Genomic DNA, 27,421 nt, shown 5'->3' on the forward strand with positions numbered 1-27,421 from the left:
AAATTCCGCTGTGGAAATTGTTCTACCGAAGGAATGAATGTGCTCATTCTTTTGGAGTCCTCATGCAGAGGGAAAGTGTTTTACCTGCCAATGGTTAAAAATATACAATATAGCTCCTGTTTGCTTACAGTCCCCATGGTGCACTGGGGGAGGTTGGCGTTAATTCGGACCACTCCCGTTTCCTTCTGTAGCCACCGAGCCCAAGTCGCCTCTTACCAGTGATGTGGAACCATGTGACAGACCCCAGGGCCGGTTCTGCCTATAGGCAAAATAGGCGGCCGCCTAGAGCGCCCTCTTGATGGGGGCACCGCTATACAAGCAGCAAGAAAGTTAGTAGCCAGCTTGCATCCAAAGCACCAGCCCAGTAATTACATGAGGAGGAGGTTTGTTACAGCATGTCCCCCCAGTTGTACGGTAAATACATGAGGAGGAAGTTTGTTACATTTTGTCATCCCAGTAGTAAGGTGGGACGTGTCAAAGGGCAGAGCCAATGGGAAGGGTCAAGGGGCGGCAAAATTAGCTTTTGCCTAGGGTGGCCTGCCCTGCAGTCCCAAGAGACTTTGGCTTTGTGTCACTCCTGAGGGGCATCTCGGGCTCGGTGGTCGGGGGGGTGCGCCAGTGCACCAAAGGACTGTAAGCATACAGGATAACTATGGCTATATCAATTGCGTCAATTTCCCTTTTCTTAGGCACTTATATATGTAAATAAGCACCGATTCCGCCTCATTGCCGCTCTAGTGATCATGGAGTAGAAAGGTGAGAAATTTCCCTCGCCTTATTCCGTAGTGTGAACATACCCTTAGAAGTCGATGAGTCAAACCCAGACTACAGGTTACTGCGGCCCATGTGGCTGCAGTAAAGCATGTCTCTAAATGTTGTTAAAAGGAACTCCAGCAAGATGGCTGTCCCCACAATCATTTACAGTAAATTAAAGTTAAAAAAATAAATAAAAGAAGGTGATACTAATGTATCAGTATCTGGATTTTATTAGTTAAAAACATTGAGATGATGTATTCCCTCTGAAACAGAAGTCTGCGGCTCTTTAGCTCATTCTCCCTATCCCTTGTTTTCTGTTTTATATATTTCTTTCAGCTTTGATTAGATCTCCGGTTATTATTAGGAATGGGCAGGTGTGGACAGCGGGCAGTGATTAATTGGTGCACTATTGATTCATTAATTACTGTGCTAGTTAATGAACATCCAGTTTCCTAACATCCAAAAATGTAATAATACCCCTCACTAAATCACATGGTGCACGATAAACAAACCATAAACAGCCTGGTAAACAGCCGCGTCCATGTCTACTGACAGAAGGGCCTTATTTTTAGATCTTCAGGTCCATTGATCTCTCTGGGAATGAATGGGATGTTTGCAGAGTACGGAGCATAAGAAACTTCACTTATTGCTGATATCACTCAATCTGTAATCAATCCGATCAGAAGATCAAGTATATACCATATCAGGGGTGGCCAAAGTCACTCAACATAATAGCCGCATTCGATAGACTTCAGAGGATTGAGTGCCGCAGGACATGGGCATACATAAAAATGAAGAAATACATCTAGTTAGTAGTATTTTTTCAGATGTAGTATACAATTAGTAGTACATTAGTATTAGTAGTACATATTAATAAATAATATAAATGTTAGTATTTTTGTAATTATCACACATTAAAAATATGCATATCAGCTTTAGCCCCCCATATAACAATAAGCCCTCATACTTCCACCATTTAAAAGTTGGCCCTTATATATAGCAGCATGACCCATTACAGCGCCCTTATACAGTATGCCCCATCCTCTTACAGCCCTCATAGAGCAGTAGGCCCCCATCCCCATACAGCCTCCATACAATAGTATGCCCCTATCCCCTAGTTACACCAGTGCATTTTCTTCCTCTGCTTCTCTTTGGCAGGCAGGGAGATGGAGATCATAGCAGATGTGTCTGCCCATGGCATGTCTGCTCCCAACACCCACTACATTCTTAAAGTGATGGTAGTGTTTATTAAAGCAGTGACGGTAGTGATTCTTAAACTTTATGACGGCTAGGGGACTAGAGGTGAGGCACGAGCCACATGGCACGTAGGAAACAACCGTATGTGGTTTTCGAGATACGGTTTGGCCACCCATGCACTTTATGGACAAACATATTGGATTCCACCTCTTAGGGTACGTTTACACTAAGGAATTTCTGCACTCGGAATTGTGCTTAGGAATTCTGTTCCATGTACCTACACATTGGTGTAAATCGGTCTTCTCTTGACCCATTCACATTGCTCAATTTTAGTGGTGAAAAGTATTTGCCATGGAAATTTCCACTGTGGAAATTCACACACTGAAAGAATAAATATGTTCAATCCTTTGGTGGAATTACTGGCGGACTGCATTTCTTTCAATGGTGATGGTGTAGGTACGGGTGGTCTAGCGCAGGAGGATTTCAGCTTCGGCTGCTTAGATGAAATCTCCAAACAGAATGCCTGATCGGAATTCCGCTCGGAGATTCCGTAGTGTAAACATAACCTTAAATGGGAACTATCATTAAAACTGAAAATCTTTCTAATGTACTTTGAAAAAAAAAAAAAAATGAAGTTTTCTATGTTTTATTTGTGCTTAAAAAAGCTGCCACTAGGGGTCTCCCTACTTGTCCAGAGCACATTTTCCCCCATTTCTTGCACAGACTCTGGACTCCTGCTGGCCTGGAAGAAGTCCAAAATCAGGAAGTGCAGTCTGGAGTGCTGAAGGAGGCGTGTCCAGCCTTAGCCAATCATAGCTCATCTCACACTGAACTGCTCTGGGCTGTGTGTAGTAGAGTGAGGGAGGAAGTTCTCCCCTGTATGGCTTCATGATGTCACGCCTGCTGGGGAACGCCCCTTCCCAGTCTGTGAATCTGACTGAGCAGAAAATACAGAGCAAAATCAAGGTAGAAAACTAAAAAATTATAAAAATAAAGGCAGGGGGTGGTTTATCATGATGGGGCAGTGAACTGGGAGGATTATAAAATTTAACAAGATCATGAGAGGTACTCTTTAATCACTGGATTTAGGTGTTTCATTTAGTTACATTGCCTCAGGTGTAGAAAGTCTATTTGTGATAGAATGGATCATTCGCTCATGCTGATTGGGCACGTAATAATCTGTATACCTAAGAGGTGGGATTATCCATGGTGGTCTATTGCAGATGGCGCAGTAGGGGGAGTGGAAAACACAGTTCTTCAGAATCTCTGTGCTTTTTTTTTTTTTATTGCTTTAGTGTTGATGTTTACTATGCATTGCGGGGTTTCATTTTGCTGATAGTACCGTGTAATTCTTCAGACTCCTATCTTAGTCTAGCAGCAGCCACTCGCAGTGGTAATTAGGAAAAAACTGATGTTTTCTGCTGCCGTCCTCCTTCAGACATCATTAAGTATTACCCTTGCGACTGAATGTTTCTACCAAAAGACATACACACTAAAGCCAAATTCATAGGAAGCCCAACAACTTTCCCTATGTTTTTTTGGAGCGCAGGAAAGATTTTCAAGCCTCGTCTATGTAAAAGAAATAAAGAAATGTATTGACATTTGATGTACTCGGTTAAAGAAGGCAAGTGTGAATGGAGCCCCAAAAAATCTATTAAAGGGGTATTCCAGCATTAGAAATCTTATCCCCTATCCTTTGGATAGGGGATAAGATGTCTTTGGACGGAATACCCCTTTAAAGGGGTACTCCGCTGCTCAGCGTTTGGAACAAACTGTTCCGAACGCTGGAGCCGGGAGCTTGTGACGTCATAGCCCCGCCCCTCATGATGTCACGGCCCGCCCCCTCAATGCAAGTCCATGGGAGGGGGTGTGGCATCGTCACGACCCCTCCCATAGACTTGCATTGAGGGGGTGGGGCGTGACATCATGAGGGGGCGGGGCTATAATGTCAGCTGCTGTATGCTCGGACCACCCACAGTCATCCATGACCACCCACAGTCATCCATGTCCTTTGGATAGGAGATAACATGTCTAGGGGCAGAGTACCCCTTTAAAGTACCTAGGGGCAGAGTACCCCTCAACTGGTGCCAGAAAGTTAAACAGATTTGTAAATTACTTCTATTAAACAAATCTTGACCCTTCCAGTACTTATAAGCTGCTGTATGCTCCACAGGAAGTTCTTTTCTTTTTGAATTTCTTTCCAGTCTGACCACAGTGCTCTCTGTTGACATCTCTGTCCATGTCAGGAACTGTCCAGAGCAGGAGTAAATCCCAATAGCAAACCTCTCCTGCTCTGGACAGTTCCTGACATGGACAGAGGTGTCAGCAGAAAGCACTGTGGTCAGACAGAAATTAAATTCAAAAAGAAAATAACTTCCTGTGGAGCATACAACAGCTGATAAGTACTAGAAGGGTAAAGATTTTTTAATAGAAGTAATTTACCAATCTGTTGAACTTTCTGGCCCCAGTTGATTTAAAAACAAATATTTTCCACTGGAGTACCTCTTTAAGGTTGGTATTTTTAGCCCAAACCCGGATGAAAACTATGTTGCTGCACCACTCTAAAAATACTGACCAAAATGAACACAACCTAAGCTTGAAAATCCTATAAAGGAGAATCTGCAATTCGGTGAAGGTGTTGCATTAGAGACAATTGTTTAATAATTATATGTGATTTGGGAAGAAGTGTAGTTCAATTGAGCCAAATTCAAAGTTGGTCTTACAGGATGGGATAATGAAGACATAACCGCTATAAGTATATAGGTGCCGGGGAAGAATTTAGAGGAGACGCAGCGGCTTTGACAAGTCGTCTCCCAGTGAAGTAGAAGCTAATTAGTGTTGCCTGCAATGGAGAGAGAAATGATGTGTTTTGATTATATTTCAGAAATATCGAACATCCTTGGGAAATTCTTCATTGCGTGGAAGACTCTGCTAAGACAGATTCCTTTAGAAACATGAGGTGATGGGGAGGCAGGATTCCCTGACAGTGCCACAATGCTCAAAAAAGTAAGATGAGGTTGTGATAAGACATATGACAGAATGAAAACAAGGAATAATATTGGAATATCGTACTATATAGACCTTGTAGAGGGGTTGAATAGTAAAGTAGCAATCTTTGCAGAATATTCTAAACTCTGTAAAGCAGTAAACACAATAGAAGACAGTGCACTGTTACAAATGGATCTGGATATGTTGGAGGTTTGGGCTGGGAAGTGGCAGATGAGGTTCAACACTGATAAATGTAAGGTAATGCACATGGGGAGGAAAAAATCTGGGCTGGGATTATGTATTAAATGGGAGAACACTTGGGACGACTGACATGGAAAAGGACTTGGGAGTCTTAGTTGATAGTAAATTTAGCTGTAGTGACCAGTGTGGGGCAGCTGCTGCCAAGGCAAATAAAATCAAGGGGGGCATCAATAGGGGCATAGATGCCCACGACAACGAAATAATTCAACCGCTGTACAATTCACTAGTCAGACCACACATAGAATACTGTGTACAGTACTGGTCAGACCACACATAGAATACTGTGTACAGTACTGGTCAGACCACACTTAGAATACTGTGTACAGTACTGGTCAGACCACACATAGAATACTGTGTACAGTACTGGTCAGACCACACATAGAATACTGTGTACAGTACTGGTCAGACCACACATAGGATACGGTGTACAGTACTGGGCACCAGTGTACAAGAAAGATACAGTGGAGCTGGAGAGGGTTCAAAGACGGCCAACCGGAGTAATACGGGGAATGGGAGGACTACAGTACCCAGAAAGATTGTCAGAATTAGGGTTATTTAGGTTAGAAAAAAGAAGGTTTAGGGATGACCTAATAACTATGTATAAATATATCAGGGGACAGTACAGAGATCTCTCCCATGATCTATTTATACCCAGGACTGTATCTATAACAAGGGGGCATCCTCTAGTAGTGAGCGGTGATGCATACAGTATAGCAGGGAGTGTGGGGATATAGGAGACCATGCTCCTGTACAGTAGTGAGCGGTGATGCATACAGTATAGCAGGGAGTGTGGGGATATAGGAGTCCCTGCTCCTGGACAGTAGTGAGCAGTGATGCATACAGTATAGCAGGGAGTGTGGAGATATAGGAGACCCTGCTCCTGTACAGTAGTGAGCAGTGATGTGTACAGTATAGCAGGGAGTGTGGGCATATATATAGCAGTCCCTGCCCTGCACAGTAGTGAGCGGTGATGCATACAGTATAGCAGGGAGTGTGGAGATATATAGGTGTCCCTGCTCCTGTAAAGTAGTGAGCGGTGATGTGTACAGTCTAGCAAGGAGTGTGGGGATATATATATAGGAGTCCCTGCTCCTGTACAGTAGTGAGCGGTGATGCATACAGTGTAGCAGGGAGTGTGGGGATATATAGGAGTCCCTGCTCCTGTACAGTAGTGAGTGGTGATGTGTACAGTCTAGCAGTGAGTGTGGGGATATATAGAAGTCCCTGCTCCTGCACAGTAGTTAGCGGTGATGTATACAGTATAGCAGGGAGTGTGGGGATATAGGAGTCCCTGCTCCTGTACAGCAGTGAGCGGTGATGTATACAGTATAGCAGGGAGTGTGGGGATATATAGGAGTCCCTGCTCCTGTACAGTAGTGAGCGGTGATGCATACAGTATAGCAGGGAGTGTGGGGATATAGGAGTCCCTGCTGCTGTACAGTAGTGAGTGGTGATGTATACAGTATAGCAGGGAGTGTGGGGATATAGGAGTCCCTACTCCTGTACAGCAGTGAGCGGTGATGTATACAGTATAGCAGGGAGTGTGGGGATATAGGAGTCCCTACTCCTGTACAGCAGTGAGCGGTGATGTATACAGTATAGCAGGGAGTATGGGGATATAGGAGTCCCTGCTCCTGTACAACAGTGAGCGGTGATGTATACAGTATAGCAGGGAGTGTGGGGATATAGGAGTCCCTGCTCCTGTACAACAGTGAGCGGTGATGTATACGGTATAGCAGGGAGTGTGGGGATATAGGAGTCCCTACTCCTGTACAGCAGTGAGCGGTGATGTATACAGTATAGCAGGGAGTGTGGGGATATAGGAGTCCCTGCTCCTGTACAACAGTGAGCGGTGATGTATACAGTATAGCAGGGAGTGTGGGGATATAGGAGTCCCTGCTCCTGTACAACAGTGAGCGGTGATGTATACAGTATAGCAGGGAGTGTGGGGATATAGGAGTCCCTGCTCCTGTACAGTAGTGAGCGGTGATGTATACAGTATAGCAGGGAGTGTGGGGATATAGGAGTCCCTACTCCTGTACAGCAGTGAGCGGTGATGTATACAGTATAGCAGGGAGTGTGGGGATATATAGGAGTCCCTGCTCCTGGACAGTAGTGAGCGGTGATGTATACAGTATAGCAGGGAGTGTGGGGATATAGGAGTCCCTGCTCCTGTACAGTAGTGAGAGGTGATGTATACAGTATAGCAGGGAGTGTGGGGATATAGGAGTCCCTGCTCCTGTACAGTAGTGAGAGGTGATGTGTACAGTATAGCAGGGAGTGTGGGGATATATAGGAGTCCCTGCTCCTGTACAGTAGTGAGAGGTGATGTGTACAGTATAGCAGGGAGTGTGGGGATATAGGAGTCCCTGCTCCTGTACAGTAGTGAGAGGTGATGTGTACAGTATAGCAGGGAGTGTGGGGATATAGGAGTCCCTGCTCCTGTACAGTAGTGAGAGGTGATGTATACAGTATAGCAGGGAGTGTGGGGATATAGGAGTCCCTGCTCCTGTACAGTAGTGAGAGGTGATGTGTACAGTATAGCAGGGAGTGTGGGGATATATAGGAGTCCCTGCTCCTGTACAGTAGTGAGCGGTGATGCATACAGTATAGCAGGGAGTGTGGGGATATAGGAGTCCCTGCTCCTGTACAGTAGTGAGCAGTGATGCATACAGTATAGCAGGGAGTGTGGGGATATATAGGAGTCCCTGCTCCTGTACAGTAGTGAGCGGTGATGTGTACAGTATAGCAGGGAGTGTGGGGATATATAGGAGTCCCTGCTCCTGTACAGTAGTGAGCGGTGATGTATACAGTATATCAGGGAGTGTGGGGATATAGGAGTCCCTGCTCCTGTACAGTAGTGAGCGGTGATGTATACAGTATAGCAGGGAGTGTGGGGATATATAGGAGTCCCTGCTCCTGTACAGTAGTGAGCAGTGATGCATACAGTATAGCAGGGAGTGTGAATTTTTTTGTTCCGGATTTTTCTGCTGATCCCCATAACTACTGTGAATTTATTGTGGATCTTGACTTTCTTTGTTAAAGATATGCCGAAATTAATCTTATAATAAATAATAAATGAGATCTGACACAATTACATCATTGTCATGCTGCTTCCCTCCATAGGTCGATTTTCACAGCTTCTTTGGAGAGTTACAAAATCTCATCCACTGGGCAGGTATTGCAAATGCCGCAGCTTTTTCTGCACAGAGATTCTGTGAGGAAAATCTGCAGCATTTATGCCATGTGTGACCGTAGCCTAAAAGAGAAACTGGCTTTGTTGCCCAGAGCAACCAATCACAGCAGAGCTTTCATATTCAAGGGCCCTTGCACACTACACAATTTTCGGAGTTCCACTTGCAGCATAATCCCATTGATCTCAAGCCGTCTTATAGTAAGATTCTCTTTGTTGCCGATAGCAACCAATCAGAGCTAAGGTTTCCTTTTACCAGAGTAATATGAGAAATGAAAGCTGAGCTCTGATTGGTTGCTATGGAGAATCTTACTAGGGCAAATTTTTCTTTCTCATGAATTCCTCTGGATTTCCACATGGAAATTCTGCGCAAAATCCGTGCCGAATTCACTGTGCATCTCTAAAGAAGGTTTTTTCCAGAATTTATTCATAGTCATTTCCTCAGTGTGGGCATGCTGGGAGTTGTAGTTTTTGTAACAGCTTATAAATGTACGTTACAGTGCGTAGATGTTTGTTTCTGGGGGATAAAATGTCTTTCTCTGTACAATCCCTTATCCGAAGGATAAGTTATAGATTATGGAGGGGTCTGACCGCTGGGACCATCCCCCCCGGGATCTCCTGTACGCCCCGTGGCAATAGAGATATATGGAGGGGGTGTGTCAGCCGCGGCTTCCTGTGGGGGTCGGAACAGTCGCTTCCAGAAGACTGCCAGGGACCCGTTCAGGAGATCGCGGGGGTCCCAGCAGTCGCCCCCCCCCCCGCGATATATAACTTATCCCCTATCCTTTGGATAGGGGATACGTTTTTTTTTACCGCACTACTCCTTTAATTATTGGTTTTACCCTTTTTTTTTTTTTTGCACCATGGGTGATTTGCTTCCTCCAAATTGCGACTTTTTTCTTTACACTCTCTCAAGAAAACGACTAGTATGTAGTGTGACATGGTTAGGTTTTTCTCAGAGGTGACTTATAAATGGGTCCTGTTTAAAATCCTTGCGCAAACCCTCACAATGAATCCCCCTTCCCCCTGTGTCTAGCATTCTCTTGAATGGAGCTTAACAGCACTGCCAAATGCAACCTGTGGGCAGGAGTGGCGCTGTTACTGGAAAGACAGCAGTCATGTTTCCTAATCTCATAAAAGTCCATTAGGTTTTGTGTACCTGACTGCAGTAAGTGGCAGCTTAGAGAGAGAACAATCAGAACTAAGTTTTATCCATTTTATTTAATTACGCACAATGCAATTATGTACAAGTAGCGGCTCAGCGGTGCGCGCACTGACCTTCCAGCCGCGCAGCGCCGGAGCCTCATTTGTGTCCATAGGAATAGCCGTATGATGTTTGTCGGCGTTGCTTGTGTATGTGTGGATTACATCCAGGTTCTCTCAATTTCCACCCACAACCTACAAAATCCCACTGTTAGGTTAATTGTCTCCCAATGAAAATGAATTGTTTGTGCTCATTTGTGTTTTCAGGTTTCGCAGATGACAAACTGAACCTGATGTAAAATGATTAATCATGGCAAAGGAAGGAAGAAAAAATAAAAATATCTGAAAAAAATAAATAAATAAATGTGGATTTCAATATTAAACCAATCATCCTGTTACGTAAAATCAAACATCTTAAATTCTGTAAAACCAACAACGTAGTCATTAAAATATCAGATTGATATAATCGCTCCGTCACCTGCAGGGAGGATGGAAAAAAAAAAAGAAAGCGCCTGCGCAAGCAAATCGTTCTATGAAGATGTAATGGAGGATGAGAAAAGGAATGCAGAAAGCATAAACCGATGGCAGGAAAGGACTTCATTGTGCACACATGCTGCTGGTCTGTCCACTGTTCCCTGTTTGTCCTATGCATTTAATGCTGTAGGTATATAGATGCCATAGAACACTGAGAATCTCTATGGTGACGTATCATAGAATATGGCCCAGATTTATCAATCTTTCCAAAAATTGGATTGATTTGTCTACAGCGACCAATCACGGCTCAGCTTTCCTATCTTAAAGGGGTACTGCAGACAAAATGTACTTACCTCTATCTATAGGATAAGGGATAAGTAGCTGATCGCAAGGGGTCTAACCGCTGGGATGGACCCCTCGTTGCTCAGTGGTTTGTCCTGTTGTGCTGTGGTAATGGGTTCAAATCCCAACAAGAACATCTGCAATGAGTTTGTATGTTCTCCCTGTGTTTGTATATGTTTCTGCCAGTACTGATAGGTGAATTTAGATTGTGAGCCAGGGAACCCATTTGAGTGTACAGTGCTGTGGAATCTGTGTGCAGTGAGGACAAGCAGGGCGCTGTGCACTGAGGACAAGCAGGGCTCTGTACACTGAGGACAAGCAGGGCTCTGTACACTGAGGACAAGCAGGGCCCTGTACACTGAGGGCAAGCAGGGCTCTGTGCACTGAGGACAAGCAGGGCTCTGTACACTGAGGACAAGCAGGGCTCTGTACACTGAGGAAAAGCAGGGCTCTGTGCACTGAGGACAAGCAGGGCTCTGTACACTGAGGACAAGCAGGGCTCTGTACACTGAGGACAAGCAGGGCTCTGTACACTGAGGACAAGCAGCACTCTGTATACTGAGGACAAGCAGGGCTCTGTTCACCGAGAACAAGCAGGGCTTTGTACACTGAGGAGAAGCAGGGCTCTGTGCAGTGAGGACAAGCAGGGCTCTGTTCACCGAGAACAAGCAGGACTCTGTACACTGAGGACAAGCAGGACTCTGTACACTGAGGACAAGCAGGGCTCTGTGCAGTGAGGACAAGCAGGGCTCTGTGCACCGAGAACAAGCAGGACTCTGTACACTGAGGAAAAGCAGGGCTCTGTACAATGAGGACAAGCAGGGCCCTGTACACTGAGGACAAGCAGGGCTCTGTACACTGAGGACAAGCAGGGCTCTGTACACTGAGGACAAGCGGGGCTCTGTACACTGAGGACAAGCAGGGCTCTGTACACTGAAGACAAGCAGGGCTCTGTACACTGAGGACAAGCAGCACTCTGTATACTGAGGACAAGCAGGGCTCTGTACACTGAGGACAAGCACGGCTTTGTACACTGAGGACAAGCAGGGCTCTGTGCACCGAGAACAAGCAGGACTCTGTATACTGAGGACAAGCAGCACTGAGGCTCTGTGACATACACAGCAGGATGGCTTACACAGCAGGATGATTGACAAGCCAGGAGCCTGCACAGAGCCCTGTTTGTTCTGCCCTCACTTCCTGTATTTGGTCTCCTCATAGAGACAATCAGGCAATAGCTGCAGGGACAGCATTTTTCACCCAAAAATATACATTTTTCTTCACCAATATATATTACAAATATACATATAACGGTATTATCTACAATGTATCAAAAGATTTTGTTAATGACAGGTACACTTCAAGGAATTATTATTAGTGTTATTATTAATTTATAATAAATAAACAGCATTGTATAAATACAGTAGATCATAAGTGCTATTCTGCTGCATTCTTGGAGAGGTAACATCTGTAAGCTAAGTGTATATGTGTATATGCTTTACTGATATCGCTAATGGGAGGGACCAGCTAAAGTCCCTCCCATTACTTACTATTGTGGGTTGTGTATTGCATGCAAGATTGTACTGCCACTTTTTAGTGCATCACGTGCGATGTCAGCCTTAGGCAACGTTTTTATATAGGGGACATTTTCTGCTGCAAATCCGCAGTAAAACCACCATGGGTACCATACAGATTTTGCAGCATATTCATACTGACAGCAATGAAATCTACCATGAAAATTCACAATAAATCTGCTGCAAATCAAACATGCTAAAGGTTTGGAAACCTGAAACCTGCATCATGCTTATACTGTATATCTGCACCGGGAAAGTCCGCCATATGTAGATTTTTTTTCTGGTCTTTGCCGCATGGAAATGAAATGTATAAAATCAAATCCGCTCGCCTGCTAATGTTCTCCGCAGCCTCTGTAATCCTTATCGGAGTAATGAGTTTGTGATGCAGGTAATTGCAGCAGTTGTCATATTTGGAAGGACAGCCGCACGCGACTGTAGGATAGTAACCAGTGGCAACCAACGAATTAGTTCATCATTATTTGTATTCCCAAGAGATTTAAACTTGATAAAATTCTTCTACATAGACATTGTCATTCAATGAATTCCAGTGAACAATTAATATGCACCACAATTGTGCCCAAATATACAACCCGCGGCGACATATGAGACGTTATGCGATGCAGTTTGATCCAGTACAATATGCTTCCTGTCATATTTATCATAACCTATACTCTTCTGTTGGAATATAAAATATACCCAAGGGTAAAAAAAAAAATATTTAAATACACATAACGTACCACAACTCAATAACACCACCGTAATGTATAAATATAGTATTTTTATTAAATAAATAAATAAAACAATCACAAAATATGAGACAAGAAAAAAATTCTCTAACCCATAAAACACATATAACCCCAAAAACAGAAGAATCTCACATGGAGGTATATATTAGTGTGTAAGTTTGGGGTAAGGGAGCCCAGGATTGGACCATTCTATTACATATATCACATATAGGCTGTTATACTATGCCTAGTTTGTTAGCCATATATCGACAAAAGATGACATTAATAATACATGTAACCAGCAGCCATAGTAATAAAAGCAAATTTCAAGGTCTGTTACCTGTGAAAGACATCCCACAACCATAAATTGCCTGTAACATGTGCTTTCCTGGGCATGCGCAGTTATCACGTGTAATCACCATAGAATCTTGGCTTAAAGGGGTACTCCACCCCTAGACATCTTATCCCCTATCCAAAGGATAGGGGATAAGATTTCTGATTGCGGGGGTACCCCTGCTGGGGACCGCCGCGATCTCCCTGCTGCACCCGGCATTCGTTTAGACGGAGACTCGTGACGTCACGGTCACGCCCCATCAATGCAAGTCTATGGGAGGGGGCGTCACGCCCCCTCCCATAGACTTGCATTGAGGGGGCGTGACCATGACATCACGAGCAGGGCGTGACCATGACATCACAAGCCTCCGTCCCGTATTGCCAGTCATCCGGCACGGAGCGAAGTTCGCTCCATACACTGGATGTCTGGGGTGCCACAGCCGAAATCCTTTGGATAGGGGATAAGATGTCTAGGGGCGGAGTACCCCTTTAAAGCCCAATAATGATGGGGTACAGTACTGAAAAATACTGTACTGCAATGGTAGCCTATGGATAAGCATGACTTTGCATATGCACTGTTACGCCGAGCGCTCCGGGTCCCCGCTCCTCCCCGGAGCACTCGCAGTGTCCTCTCATTCGCAGCACCCCGGTCAGACCTGCTGACCGGGCGCGCTGCGATATTACTCCCAGCCGGGATGCGATTCGCGACGTGGGACGCGCCCGCTCGCGATGCGCATCCCGGCTCCCGTACCTGACCCGTTCCCCGTCTGTGTTGTCCCAGCGGGAGCGCGCGCGCCGGGTCTCTGCGATTTAAAGGACCACTGCGCCACTGATTGGCGCAGCAGGCCTAATCAGTATCCTCACCTGTGCACTCCCTACTTATACCTCACTTCCCCTGCACTCCCTCGCCGGATCTTGTTGCCATTGTGCCAGTGAAAGCATTTCCTTGTGTGTTCCTAGCCTGTGTTCCAGACCTCCTGCCGTTGCCCCTGACTACTATCCTTACTGCCTGCCCTGACCTTCTGCTACGTCCGACCTTGCTCTTGTCTACTCCCTTGTACCGCGCCTATCTCAGCAGTCAGAGAGGTTGAGCCGTTGCCGGTGGATACGACCTGGTTGCTACCGCCGCTGCAAGACCATCCCGCTTTGCGGCGGGCTCTGGTGAATATCAGTATCAATTTAGAACCGGTCCACCGACACGGTCCACGCCAATCCCTCTCTGGCACAGAGGATCCACCTCCAGCCAGCCGAATCGTGACATGCACACGGAACGCCGTGCGTTGTGATTCATCAATCACACACATCCAACAGTACTGGATTTAGTGATATCCATTCGTGTCACTATCCCAAATAATATGCTATTATAATGACAAGGGAACATGCAGGCGACGTGACCCCCTGGTCACGATGTATTTCTATGAATCAATTCTATTTTTTTTTTTTTTTTTTTTTACATTTATATTATGTTTATTTGTTGCGATTTTCACTTACACAAATACAAAGTTCACAATTTGCATCTTTATTTTGGTCTCAGCCTGCAAATGACCAGAATCCTCCCTGCTCTGTACACATGCCGGCTATCTGCGCCCCATAGTGGGATCTGTCTGCTTTGTAGATGAAGCATAGAGAACGACAACCCTCACAATGCAACTTAACCTCATTATTGACAAAGTTGTGAAAAATGTCTGCGAAATAATCCCGAGCCGTTCCCTCGACGGTTTAATCATCTCCTATTTGATTGGTTGCCATGGCGTCAAGAAAATGTGTGCCTTTTATTGCCTAAACCCCTTGGTTATACTAATCTGAGAAATAAATAAATAAAATAAAAAATAAAACCCATTTCATGTATCCTCGGAGTTAATAGTCTCCTAGCTGGCACTTCTGCTGTAACCCAATTCCATAATATACAAATGCAATAGATATTGAGTCTCCACGTTACGACTCATCCCTGTTGTGTGGATATATGTTATTTATACAAATGTCTGTTTTGCTTCGGCCCTTGCGACAAGCTTTCCCTACAGGCACGTCAGGTCCGGACCCAGACACCAGCGGCTGGCAAAAAAAAGAACCCAAAAATGACAGAGCAGGGAAAATAAAAAGTAATAGGTTATTATGGCGGAGAAATAAAATACATAATGTGCGGAATCGTCCTAATAACATCACATCTGAGCCGGCGTTTATGGAGATACCTCAGGGTGCTGTAGTACCGCTAGACTTGGCTGCTTGCAGGAAACTCATTTTCTAGAGTGGATACGGCGAGCACTGACCAGAGGTGGGAATTCTCCGGCCAGCTTCAAGGGCAGGAAGGTTGCGATAGGGATGGCGCATTGGCTAAGCAATGTTGTTGGAGGAAGCTATGGACTCAAGTGTTAAAGCAGAGCAAGAGATGTGATGTATTAGAGGCAGATGAAGGGCGACATTGCTAATATGGAAGGAAAAGGTTTCTACTTTGGAAATATAAACCGTGCTAACAGTCACTGAAAACTCAATCTGTTCCCCGCACCGTGCCTGACATAGCGGCCTGATTTATTTACCTGCAAATAAAAATTCAATGTCTTTGGGAATGGGCACCTGGAATGAGCCCGTGTCATCTATTACAGAAGAGACTTGTAAGGATTTAATGTAAAGTGAGAACATGCTGTTGTATTCCATGGCTAGATCTGGTTAACCGGTCCGATGGATTACGAGTAGGTGTCATCGTATTAGATTACAAAACCGCATCTAAAGTGTGGCGGGAGGTCCGTTATCCATTCATTACATATTATGCATATAGGCCCTATGTATAGTAAGAAGAATATGCCCGCTGACATTGGCCCCCATCCCCAGTTGGGTTTCTAATCTAACAGGACACATATAAGTGCTAGGGCCAATTATACAGGAAGAGAAATAACATAGCAGGATGGTTTGTTGGAGGAAACCTGTGCAAACTAAGAATGTAGAACCTCCTTCAAGATGTCAACTGAGTTGCAATGCAAATATACTAGCCATATGTCCCCATACTTGACCCTATATTGGACCCCTACTCAGCAATATAAAGTGGCACAGTAATCATTGTCAGTCTTCAGTGCCGTATAATTTGACACGCTAAAAAAAAACAAAAAAACAAGCAGAGACCATTTGCTGACAATTAATTAATGAAGACTTTACATACCATAAATCGATTGCCTTTTTGCCTATATTTTGGCATGGAGGTGGTATGTCTTAATTCAGGGAACAATTGGCATACCAGAGAACCCAGGATCAACACAATGATGGGTTCCATAAACTAGACACAACCTTATTTTGAGCTGACTACAAAGCCAATGACTTATTACTTTCTTATGGGATGATCCCTGTACAAGCCACAAGATCTTGCCGATGACTAGCTGAGTACACAGCATTTCCCGTTCTCCCTACCTAAACCTTGTGGGAAAGGAAAAGCAACAATGATGCTCTCTTATTCATATTCCATCCTCATATTCTGTCCTCATGTCCGAACCTGATATCCTGTCCTTACATCCTGTCATTATATCCAGTCCTTAGATCTCAACCTCATATAGCATCCTCATTTTCCAACCTAATATCCCTTCCTCAAATCACATCCTCGTATCCTGTCCGCATATCTCATCCTTATATCCCGTCCTCATATCCCAACCTCAATTTTCGTCTTCAAATCCCGACCTCATATCCTCGTCCTTATATCCTTTCCTCGTATCCCGACCTTATATCTCTTACTCATATCTCACCCTCATATCCGACCTCACTTCCAGTCCTCATATGTCATCCTTATATCCTGTTCTTATATCTCTTAATCATATCTCATCCTTATATCCCATCCTCATATCTCACCTTCATATCCCGACCTCATATCCCATCCTTATATCCCGTACTCATATCCCGACCTCATATGTACATATGGTAAGTTTTATAAAATATATATATATATATATATATATATATATATATATATATATATATATTTACAGATATGCCCTATGTAGAATGAGAAGAACAAAGATGACAATGAGATGTAAAGTAGATGTGCACATGTTCTGTATAGATGGAGATTCGATCCTCCTTAGAACCATCTCCTCTGGTGGACACAACGACCTCCGGCCCAACACTGTCTCCATCTCTCTATTCGAGGTATCAATGTTGCAGATTTTGCCCTTATTCTACTTTTTATGATCGCAGTTTCAGGAACAGATTTACAGACATATAAAAGATAAAAACGACATTGTCTATCTAATCTGCCTCACTTTTTTTCTGGAGCGATTTTTTTTGCTTTGATGTTTGTTGTTTCTGTTTTTGAAGGGTCGGTAGAACCAAATATATATTCAGCGTCTAACAGCGAGCTCCGCGGAGATGGTAAATGGAGGTGATCTGTTCCCATCAGTGGCAGGACTTCATGTGTGATGCTTTTCACAAACTTATCCCTTTTAGCCCTGAGATTTATCCTTACTGCGGCAAGACGTTGGTGCCTGTGTCCAAAGATGTATCAAGGGCTTTGCAAGACAGAATGTATTTATTTATGATGGCTGGTATCGCATAGCCCTTTAGGCTAGTATATCAAATGCCTGGATATAAAAGACTGAGTGCAAGGACCAGCTGAGCTGCTTGGCTGCGCCATTGTCAAGACACCGGCAATCCATGTAAATATATGAATATCCCTAGAAAAGTCAACTAATTTCTTTCTACAGGCTGGTAGGTAAAACCTTCGTTGTAGCCCACTGATATGGATCTGGGCTTATACACTTCATGCTGTGGAGATGATGGATTAGGATCAGATTTAGCATCACATATGGCTATTCAACCTCAACACAGCATGACCTACGTAAGCTCTGTACACAGTCAAGCTGATATACCGTGACTTATGCAACCCCTGCACCCCATGGTAGGCCTAAAAATAATAAATAGGACCATTTAAGGAGGTATTGTAAGAAGTAGTCTTCTATTGTCCAGGTAGAGGAACAATTGACCCTGATGTAATCCTTAGAATTCATAGATGTAACGTATAGCTGAAATTGTCCTGCTATGTCGTCTTCTCCTGTCTATTTGTTTGCTCGGGGCTGATCTCGCTACTCAAGTTAGGACTGGTTTAGAGACGTTTCACACACGTGCTATAATCCGCACCATACAGAAAAAGTCAGAAATCTTTAAAGATAGGCCTAGTGTTTCCCCAAGCTGTTGCAACACTGCAACTCCCAGCATGCCCAGACAACCTTATGCCACTGCCCATGACAGCTTGTTAGGGCATGCCATGTTGTGGGGCTGATGTGTTTTGGGGCCCCCTTAGGCACCAGGGCCCCATTGCGACTGCTGCCTCTGCGCCCCCTATAGCTAAACCCCTGTGCACAATAGAACAAAGAAAGCCCCATAGAATATAAAATACAATGTTTCCCTCGTGGTTTTCAGTCTATATATCCCAGGAGACGAAAGTCTAAGGATCAATGGGATGATCCTATGTAGGGTGCCCCATCTCATGTGTGCAACAATTGTGTAGTCTGGGCAAATGGCCCAAGTGGTCACCCCAACTGAATGTTTCTCTTCAATAAGTCCACAGAAGCCACCAGGGCTGTGTCTATGGCACACATATCCTTTACCGAAGGTGTCAACTCCCATATATTATCTACTTTGGTCCTATAATGTACAGACGTACACACTGCCAGGACTGGTGTAAAGATTTTTGCCATCCTAGGCAAAAGGTAATTTTGGCGCCCCCTTGACTCCTCCCATTGACACGCCTCCTCATGTGATCACCTTACTACTGGGGTCACACACTGTAACAAACCCCCTCCTCATGTGATCTACTTACTACTGGGGTGACACACTGTAACAAACCTCCTCCTCATGTAATTGTTTTGTGGTGTGCCCAGGGGGTGCGATGTGAGGTGTATGGGGCAGATGTTGTAGCCCAGGGGCAGATGGTGTTAACCCCTAAATGTTTGTGACGCCAGTGCGTGGTTTTACCGAGAACCACCCGAACAGTAACACCGCTAGTCCTAGTTAGGCAGGGCAAATAAGAGTCCAAGGCCAGGTCAGGGTTAATGGTAGCTTTACTGAGGTAGACAGATGGTAATAGTCTTTACAGCTAGGCCAGGATCCCAGAGAGGTGACCGGTAACACAGGGGACCTCGCAGCTTGCTGGGACTTGTAGTGACTTTGACAAACTTTAGGACAACCATGCTGACTATAATAGACTTGACTTGACTGAAGATAGTGACAGCAGACAGAGATGACTTACTGACTTGTTGCCTAAAATTTAGTCTTGAGGCTTCCAGATGTGCTGGACACTGACTCTGAGACAAGATTGTAGGACCTCCCCCTTTTATAAAGGGGGCTGAGCAAGGAGCCAATAGGCTAGCTGCGGGTCATCTGGTCATCTGGTGTTCTCTGAGTAACAAAACATGTGACTTTAACATGTGACAACCATTATCATGTGATCAATAACCATGTGACCATATCAAAGGTCCTTTACACATAATATACAACTATACAGACTATGGGAGAACAGTGCAGGTGAGCCCTGGGGACATATAGGGACTCAAGCTTATAGGACTGTGAGATGCATATCCCGTACTGGGACATCCCAACCTTACTACTGGGGTGACACGCTGTAACAAACCCCCTCCCCGTGTAATCTCCTTACTACAGGGGTGACACACTGTAACAAACCTCCTCCTCATGTAATCACCTTACTACTGGGGTGACACACTGTAACAAACCCCCTCCCCGTGTAATCTCCTTACTACAGGGGTGACACACTGTAACAAACCTCCTCCTCACGTAATCTCCTTACTACTGGGGTGACACACTGTAACAAAACTCCTCCTCATGTAATCTCCTTACTACAGGGGTGACACACTGTAACAAACCTCCTCCTCATGTAATCTCCTTACTACTGGGGCGACACACTGTAACAAACCTCCTCCTCATGTAATCTCCTTACTACAGGGGTGACACACTGTAACAAACCTCCTCCTCATGTAATCTCCTTACTACTGGGGTGACACACCTTAACAAACCCCCTCCCCGTGTAATCTCCTTACTACAGGGGTGACACACTGTAACAAACCTCCTCCTCATGTAATCTCCTTACTACAGGGGTGACACACTGTAACAAACCTCCTCCTCATGTAATCTCCTTACTACTGTGGCGACACACTGTAAAAAACCTCCTCCTCATGTAATCTCCTTACTACAGGGGTGACACACTGTAACAAACCCCCTCCTCGTGTAATCTCCTTACTACTGGTGTGACACACTGTAACAAACCCCCTCCTCATGTAATCTCCTTACTACTGGGGTGACACACTGTAACAAACCCCCTCCACATGTGATCTCCTTACTACTGGGGTGACACACTGTAACAAACCTCCTCCTCATGTAATCTCCTTACTACTGGGGTGATACACTGTAACAAACCTCCTCCTCATGTAATCTCCTTACTACTGGTGTGACACACTGTAACAAACCCCCTCCACATGTGATCTCCTTACTACTGGGGTGACACACTGTATCAAACCTCCTCCTCATGTAATCTCCTTACTACTGGGGTGACACACTGTAACAAACCTCCTCCTCATGTACTCTCCTTACTACTGGGGTGACACACTGTAATAAACCTCCTGTTCATGTAATCTCCTTACTACTGAGGTGACACACTGTAACAAACCCCCTCCACATGTGATCTCCTTACTACTGGGGTGACACACTGTAATAAACCTCCTGTTCATGTAATCTCCTTACTACTGGGGTGACACACTGTAACAAACCTCCTCCTCATATAATCACCTTACTACTGGGGTGACACACTGTAACAAACCTCCTCCACATGTAATCTCCTTACTACTGGGGTGACACACTGTAACAAACCTCCTCCTAATGTAATCTCCTTACTACTGAGGTGACACACTGTAACAAACCTCCTCCTCATGTAATCTCCTTACTACTGGGGCCACACACTGTAATAAACCACCTCCTCATGTAATCTCCTTACTACTGGGGCCACACACTGTAACAAACCTCCTCCTCATGTAATCTCCATACTACTGGGGTGACAGTTTAGCGGCTGTCAGGACCTGGAGAAAAAACTTTCTTGCGGAGGACAGAATGGCGCCCCCATCAAGGGGGTGCTCTAGGCGGCTGCCTATTTTGCCTATAGGTGGAGCCGGCCCTGCAAACTGCCAATTGCATTGAGCTAGGATCTGGCTATGTTATGTCCCCCAAAAGCCTCGTACGTAGACGAAGGGGGGATATATATCCGGAAATATCCGGAAGATAGAGGCCTGTACTTACATTGTGGGCTGGAGATACTGCGGGAAACAATAAATCACCGAATAGAATGACAAGCGGAATTCATCCTGAGAGCCACCGCTGAGTTGAGTAGACAGGGTGAGTGAAACACAAAGATTGAGACACGTTTAAAACAAGCAGGTGTCGGATCTTACAAGCCGACCTTTTTTGTTTTAGCGCGGCGGAAACGTCTAGTTTGTCTCTAGGCGTTCGAGGATGGTTGTCATTTTGGGTAAGGGAAGATGCGGAAGGGATTAACAACCTGATTTAATGAACTATAACGTTGTAGCGGAAAGGAACAAAAAAAAGTTACAATTTCCCATCTCGTTGTGGTGACAGATTAAAATAAAGACAAAAATAATAGAAAACGTTATTTTTGTAATGTGTAAAGTAGAGCGCTGACTAGACAGATTGGATCCACCATAGATGACCGTCGAAATTTGTGATTCCTAACGTCAGCGGTCTCCAAACTGCGGACCTCCAGATGTTGCAAAACTACGACTACCAGTATGCCCGGACAGCCGTTGGCTGTCCGGGCATGCTGGGAGTCGTAGTTTTGCAACATCTGGAGGTCCACAGTTTGCAGACCACTGAAATAGGGGGTAGACAAACAAGAAGATGGACCTAAACTGGGGAAGCGAGGCATTGAGGAACATCAAAACAAAAAAAGTCAATGTAGAAAAAACCAGCTCACCGCCATATGAAAACTTGTATGGGAAGACTTCAGATGTTTTAAGGAAGCACGGAATTGACGTCCAACCGCATACTTGGAGTGAATAATGCTTGACAAAAAAGAACAGAATCCAGCTCCCAAAAAGAATAGTTAAAAGTCCAAAATTTTATTCACATGTTTAAAAACTAGGTGAAAACCAAAAAGGATAAAAGCATAGCAGAAATGCCGACGCGTTTCAAACCATATGGTCCTTAATCATGGCATCATCAAAAATATTCTTCATTCCGAATATATATGACTATATTCAAAATATTAGCGAAGTGCCGATATTCGCGTAAAAAATTTGCATTTCGAATATTCGCGCTCAACACTACTAAGGGTGCATGCACACCACGTTTTTGCAATACAGTTCCCGTATCAGGTTTTTGATGAAAAATCTGATTCCTCAAAACCGGACTAAACTGTATCAAAACGTGTGTAAAAATTTTAACCCGTATATGGTTTGAAAAATGATGTCCAGTTGCATTTGTTTTTTAAGAAAAAAAACGTATACGCTTTTAACTTTTCAATCCATTTTAAATAAAGTTTCACTTGTTTGATTGAAATTCCAAGAAAAAAAAACTGTGCAAAGTGAAAAACCATATGGTGAAAACTGTATGGAACAGTACGCACATACGGTTCTGTACGGTTCCCATTGACTCCCATGTTAAAAAAACACGTATACGGTTTAATGCAGTTTTTCCCCCAGACCAAAAAACGTGGTAGACTACGGTTTTGGGTACAGGTAAAAAAAAAACGGACAAAACTGTATAAGACGCAAAATGGACTAAACCGGATGATACGTTTGACATACGGTTTACAATGTTAGGTCAGTGCATACGGTTCTCTATACGGTTCCGTTATTTAACGTTATATTGTAATAGTTTGGACAGTTACGCACGCGGCAATACATTTTATTTTATTTAAAAAAATGGGAAATAGGGTGCATGTTAAATGCAGTGTTATAGTGCAGTGTTTTCCAAACAATGTTTCTCCAGCTGTTGCAAAACTACAATCATGCCCAGACAGCCGTCGGCTCTACGGGCATGCTGGGAGTTGTAGTTTTGTAACCGCTGAAGGCAACCTGGTTGGAAAACACAGATATAAACACAGAATTTTATTTGCTTTGCGGTATTTTTTAGTTCCGTGCGACTTTTTTTTTTGCGACCTGCACTTTGTCGAGGGCCTTGGTGGAAACCGCGTCCAATGACCCCATATTGTCGCAACAAAAAATTCACTACTACTGCAAAGTGAAAAATTGAAAGCTTGCTTACCTAGGAATTTTAACAAAACTTGCTTACCCTCAAAAAGTCGCACGAAAAGTTTCTTTGGTGCACATGCGACAATTTATGTGCATAAAATATGCAAAAAAAAAAGTCACTTAGCAGCTTTGATAAATTCCCTTCATAGTTATTTGTGTGTGAGTGTGAATGTACTATAGGTTACCTCGGTTTTTCCCAACCAGGGTGCCTCCAGCTGTTGCAAAACTACAACTCCCAGCATGCCCGGACAGCCTTCGGCTGGGAGTTGTAGCTTTGCAGCAGCTGGAGGCACCCTGGTTGGGAAACGCTGGGTTACCTTCTCATGATACATATTCCCCTACACAGGAACTTCTTCCTGGGCCTCCAAAGCACAGCAGTCAGGCTCCTCCCACCCATGTGACCGATCACATGGTAATGACATCATCGAAGGTCCTCTGCCATCCCATACACAGCCCGATGTTTGGCAGTTAATCGCTTCACTGTGCTGCTGCGTGTAAGAGCCTCATACAGGGAGGAGCGGACAGATGCAGTAAGTATTAGGTCGCAGCTGCCACTGGAAGCAGGAGACTGTTTTAAGGCTGGGTTCACACCACGTTTTGTACTTACGGTTCCCGTATACGGCTGGGGGGAATCGCGGTGCCCGCACTCAGCCGTATACGGGAACCGTATTTAATCTCTATGTCTATGAGCCAACCGGAGTGAAACGATGCCACCGGTCGGCTCCGTTTTGGCCCGTATACTGCTGTTGGCTGTCCGGGCATGCCAGGAGTTGTAGTTTTGCAACATCTGGAGGTCCGCAGATTGAAGACCACTGGTATAGGAGGTAATACTCGCGTGTCCCCGCCGCTCCGGACCCGTCACCGCTTGTCACCGCTGCCCTGGATGTCGCTCCATCGCTGTCGCCGCATCCCCGGGGTGTCCCCATCGCTCCGGAACATCGCCGCCATCACGTCGCTACGCACGCCGCTCCGATTGAATGACGGGACGGCGTGCGCGACGACTTGATGTCGACGAAGGAGAGCGCCGGCCATGCAGGGGATCCCGGCACGGAGCAGACACTGAGGAGGCAGGTAAGGTCCCTCTGGGTGTCCTGTAAGCTGTTCAGGACGCCGCGATTTCACCGCGGCGGTCCCGAACAGCCCGACTAAGCAGCCGGGTTAGTGTCACTTTGATGGCCGCAGGGACCGCCGCGATATGACATGTATTTGCCGTATAAGACGCACCAACTTTCCCCCCCCCCCAGTTTTGGGGAAGAAAAAGTGCGTCTTATACGGCGAAAAGTACGTTAGGTATGCCAGTGCTTACAGCAATTATCTTCAACTTCAACCTCTCTCTCTCTCTATCTTCCAAGATGGGAAATGCTGTAAGTCCTATGGAAGGTAAAAGTGATGGACTGGTGTCGCCTCCAGCATAGACTTTCTAAACTGGGAACCTTTGCCTGGGGGAAGCGCATCTCAGTGCAGGACCCTTCACTTTCTGGGCAACATAGTGGCATAACTTACTGTAGAGGAAATATGAATCTTGTAGCTGTAAAACAGCACTGCAGAATTGTTATTATTATGATTTTTTGCTTATATAGTGCAGCATAGACTATCATTAGAGAATAATGTAGAGGTTCTTGTCTATGCCTTGTGCCTACCTGTTTTGTACCTCTATCTGACCTCACACTAACTGTTCTATGCACCTGCTTGCGGGACAGATAAATCATACTTTACCATGATGTTGGTCCGGCAGCGGGATGTTTAAAACTCCTGGGCAATCTCTGCAGCTGAAGAATAATGGGATCAGGAGTCTTGCAAGGGATTTCCGTTACATCTCCTTATCCCGTTACTCTCAAACTGCAAACACGTGTGTTCCAAAAAGAAAAGAATTTCCTCTGTAGTATTCAGCAGCTAATAAGTACTGGAAGGATTAAGATTTTTATATAGAAGTAATTTACAAATCTGTTTAACTTTCTGGCACCAGTTGAATAAAAAAAAAAAAAATAAATAAAAGTTTTCCACCGGAGTACCCATTTAATATCTCCAGACTTTTTGAAGTTATTCTGGAACATACATACAGTGGGTGAAAGAAGTATTGAACACGTCAACATTTTTTTCACTGAACACTGTTTTCTATTAGACAATAGTTCCTGCTAATTCCGGATCCTTTTTGAAGCTCCACAAGTGTCCTTGGCTCTTGGACAACTCTTCTGATTATTCTTCTCTCCTCTGTCTGAAATCCTGTGAGGAGCCCCTGGTCGAGGCAAATATCCCACCATGACAGTATTTAATTCATATAGGGGGGGCAAGGTATTTAATCCATATGGGGAAGCCAGTATCTAATCCATGTGTGTGTGTGTGTGTGTGGGGGGGGGGGGGGGGGGGGTGCGGGGGGACGCCGATACATCACCTTGCCAAGGGCACAAGGAACACTAGATATGTCTCTGGCAACAGCTGGAGGCACCCTGGTTGAGATACACTGTATTAGATAATGGTTGGTAGATCTTAAAGTTTTTGATGAGGTCGGCTGGTCTCTGCCAGACGATCCCAAGATGTCTTCCCTCTAGGTTGGATTTTTATATCTGTTTTATCCTTCATATGGAGATAAGTTGGCGCCAGTGGTCTCTGCCGGCCGCTTATCTTCATCTGTCAATAAATTGACCTGTCTATCCAAACAAGTCGAACAGGGATCAGGGATTAAAACCAATGTCCAGAGGATCCATCTATGTTGTGTAAAATGTTTCCTGTTGTTCACCCAGCATGGAGAATAATACATGTTCTCTAGGGTCTGTGTGTAGATGTGGTGGTACAATGACAATATGGGGTCATTGGACGCGGTTTCCACCAAGGCCCTCGACAAAGTACAGGTATTGATGATGAAGGGAGTGAGGACCACAGCCACAGACTGAAGTAAATCAGGGGTTGTACAGAATTAGGAAAACATGAATGCTTTTCTCTTTCCAAAACAGCACCACACCTGTGCGCAGGTCACATGTGGTATTGCAGTTCTTTCCCATTCCCTTCAATGGAGCTAAGCTGCAATGCCAGACACAACCCATGGACAGGTGTGATACTGTTTCTAGAAGAGAGTGTTTTTATGATACGGTACTTCAAGAAATATACATACACATCATACATAGTCATAAATAACATAAACTTATGGAGCTACGAACACACATATCTAAATATAGAAAACATTTACGGTGGGGATCAAAAGTTTGGGCACCCCAGGTAAAAATGTGTATTAATGTGCATAAAGAAGCCAAGGAAAGATGGAAAAATCTCCAAAAGGCATCAAATTACAGATTCAACATTCTTATAATATGTCAACAAAAGTTACATTTTATTTCCATCATTTACACTTTCAATATAACAGAAAATAAAAAAAATGTCATCTGCAAAAGTTTGGGCACCCGGCAGAGTTAATATTTTGTACTGCTCCCTTTGGCAAGTATCACAGCTTGTAAATGTTTTTGTAGCCAGCCAAGAGTCTTTCAATTCTTGTTTGAGGTATCTTTGCCCATTTTTCTTATAAAAGTCTTCCAGTTCTTTGAGATTTCTGGGCTGTCTGTCACGCACTGCTCTTTTAAGGTCTATCCATAGATTTTCAATTATGTTGAGGTCAGGAGATTGTGAAGGCCATGGTAAAAACCTTCAGTTTACATCTCTTGATATAATCCCCCGTGGATTTCGAGGTGTGTTTAGGATCATTATCCATTTGTAGAAGCCATCCTCTCTTTGGCTTCAGCTTTTTCACAGATGGCATCAAGTTAGCATCCAAAATTTGCTGAAATTTTATTGAATCAATTTTTCCTTCTACTCGTGAGATGTTCCATGTGCCACTGGCTGCAATACAACCCCAAAGCATGATTGATCCACCCCCATGCTTATTCTGTTCCCCTTCTTCTCCAAACGTACCTTTGCTCATTCTGGCCAAAAAGTTAAATTTTAACCTCATCGGTCCACAGAACTTGTTTCCAAAATGCATCAGGCTGGTCTATATGTTCATTTGCAAAGTTCAAATGCAGATTTTTGTGGTGAGGACGTAGAAGAGGTTTTCTTCTGTTCACTCTTCCATGAAGACCATATTTGTACAAGTATCTCTTTATAGTGGAATAGTGTACCACAACTCCAGTGTCTGCCAGATCT

General features: G+C 44.5%; 1 protein-coding gene across 4 annotated transcripts in view; it reads left to right on the plus strand.

Annotated features, from left to right (window-relative positions):
• The window catches only part of GRIK5 (glutamate ionotropic receptor kainate type subunit 5), a 354,857-nt gene that overhangs the window by 97,607 nt on the left and 229,829 nt on the right, over window positions 1-27,421 (plus strand). The window contains exon 1 of one of the 4 annotated variants that reach the window (XM_056542910.1): window positions 23,726-23,820. The exons of the other annotated variants lie outside the window; for them this stretch is intronic. The gene's annotated coding sequence lies outside the window, so the exon portion shown is untranslated. Of the gene's footprint in view, window positions 1-23,725; window positions 23,821-27,421 lie in introns of those variants that run through there. 4 annotated transcript variants of the gene reach the window in all.

The sequence above is a fragment of the Hyla sarda genome, chromosome 10, assembly GCF_029499605.1.
Source record: "Hyla sarda isolate aHylSar1 chromosome 10, aHylSar1.hap1, whole genome shotgun sequence".
NCBI classification, from domain to species: Eukaryota; Metazoa; Chordata; class Amphibia; order Anura; family Hylidae; genus Hyla; species Hyla sarda.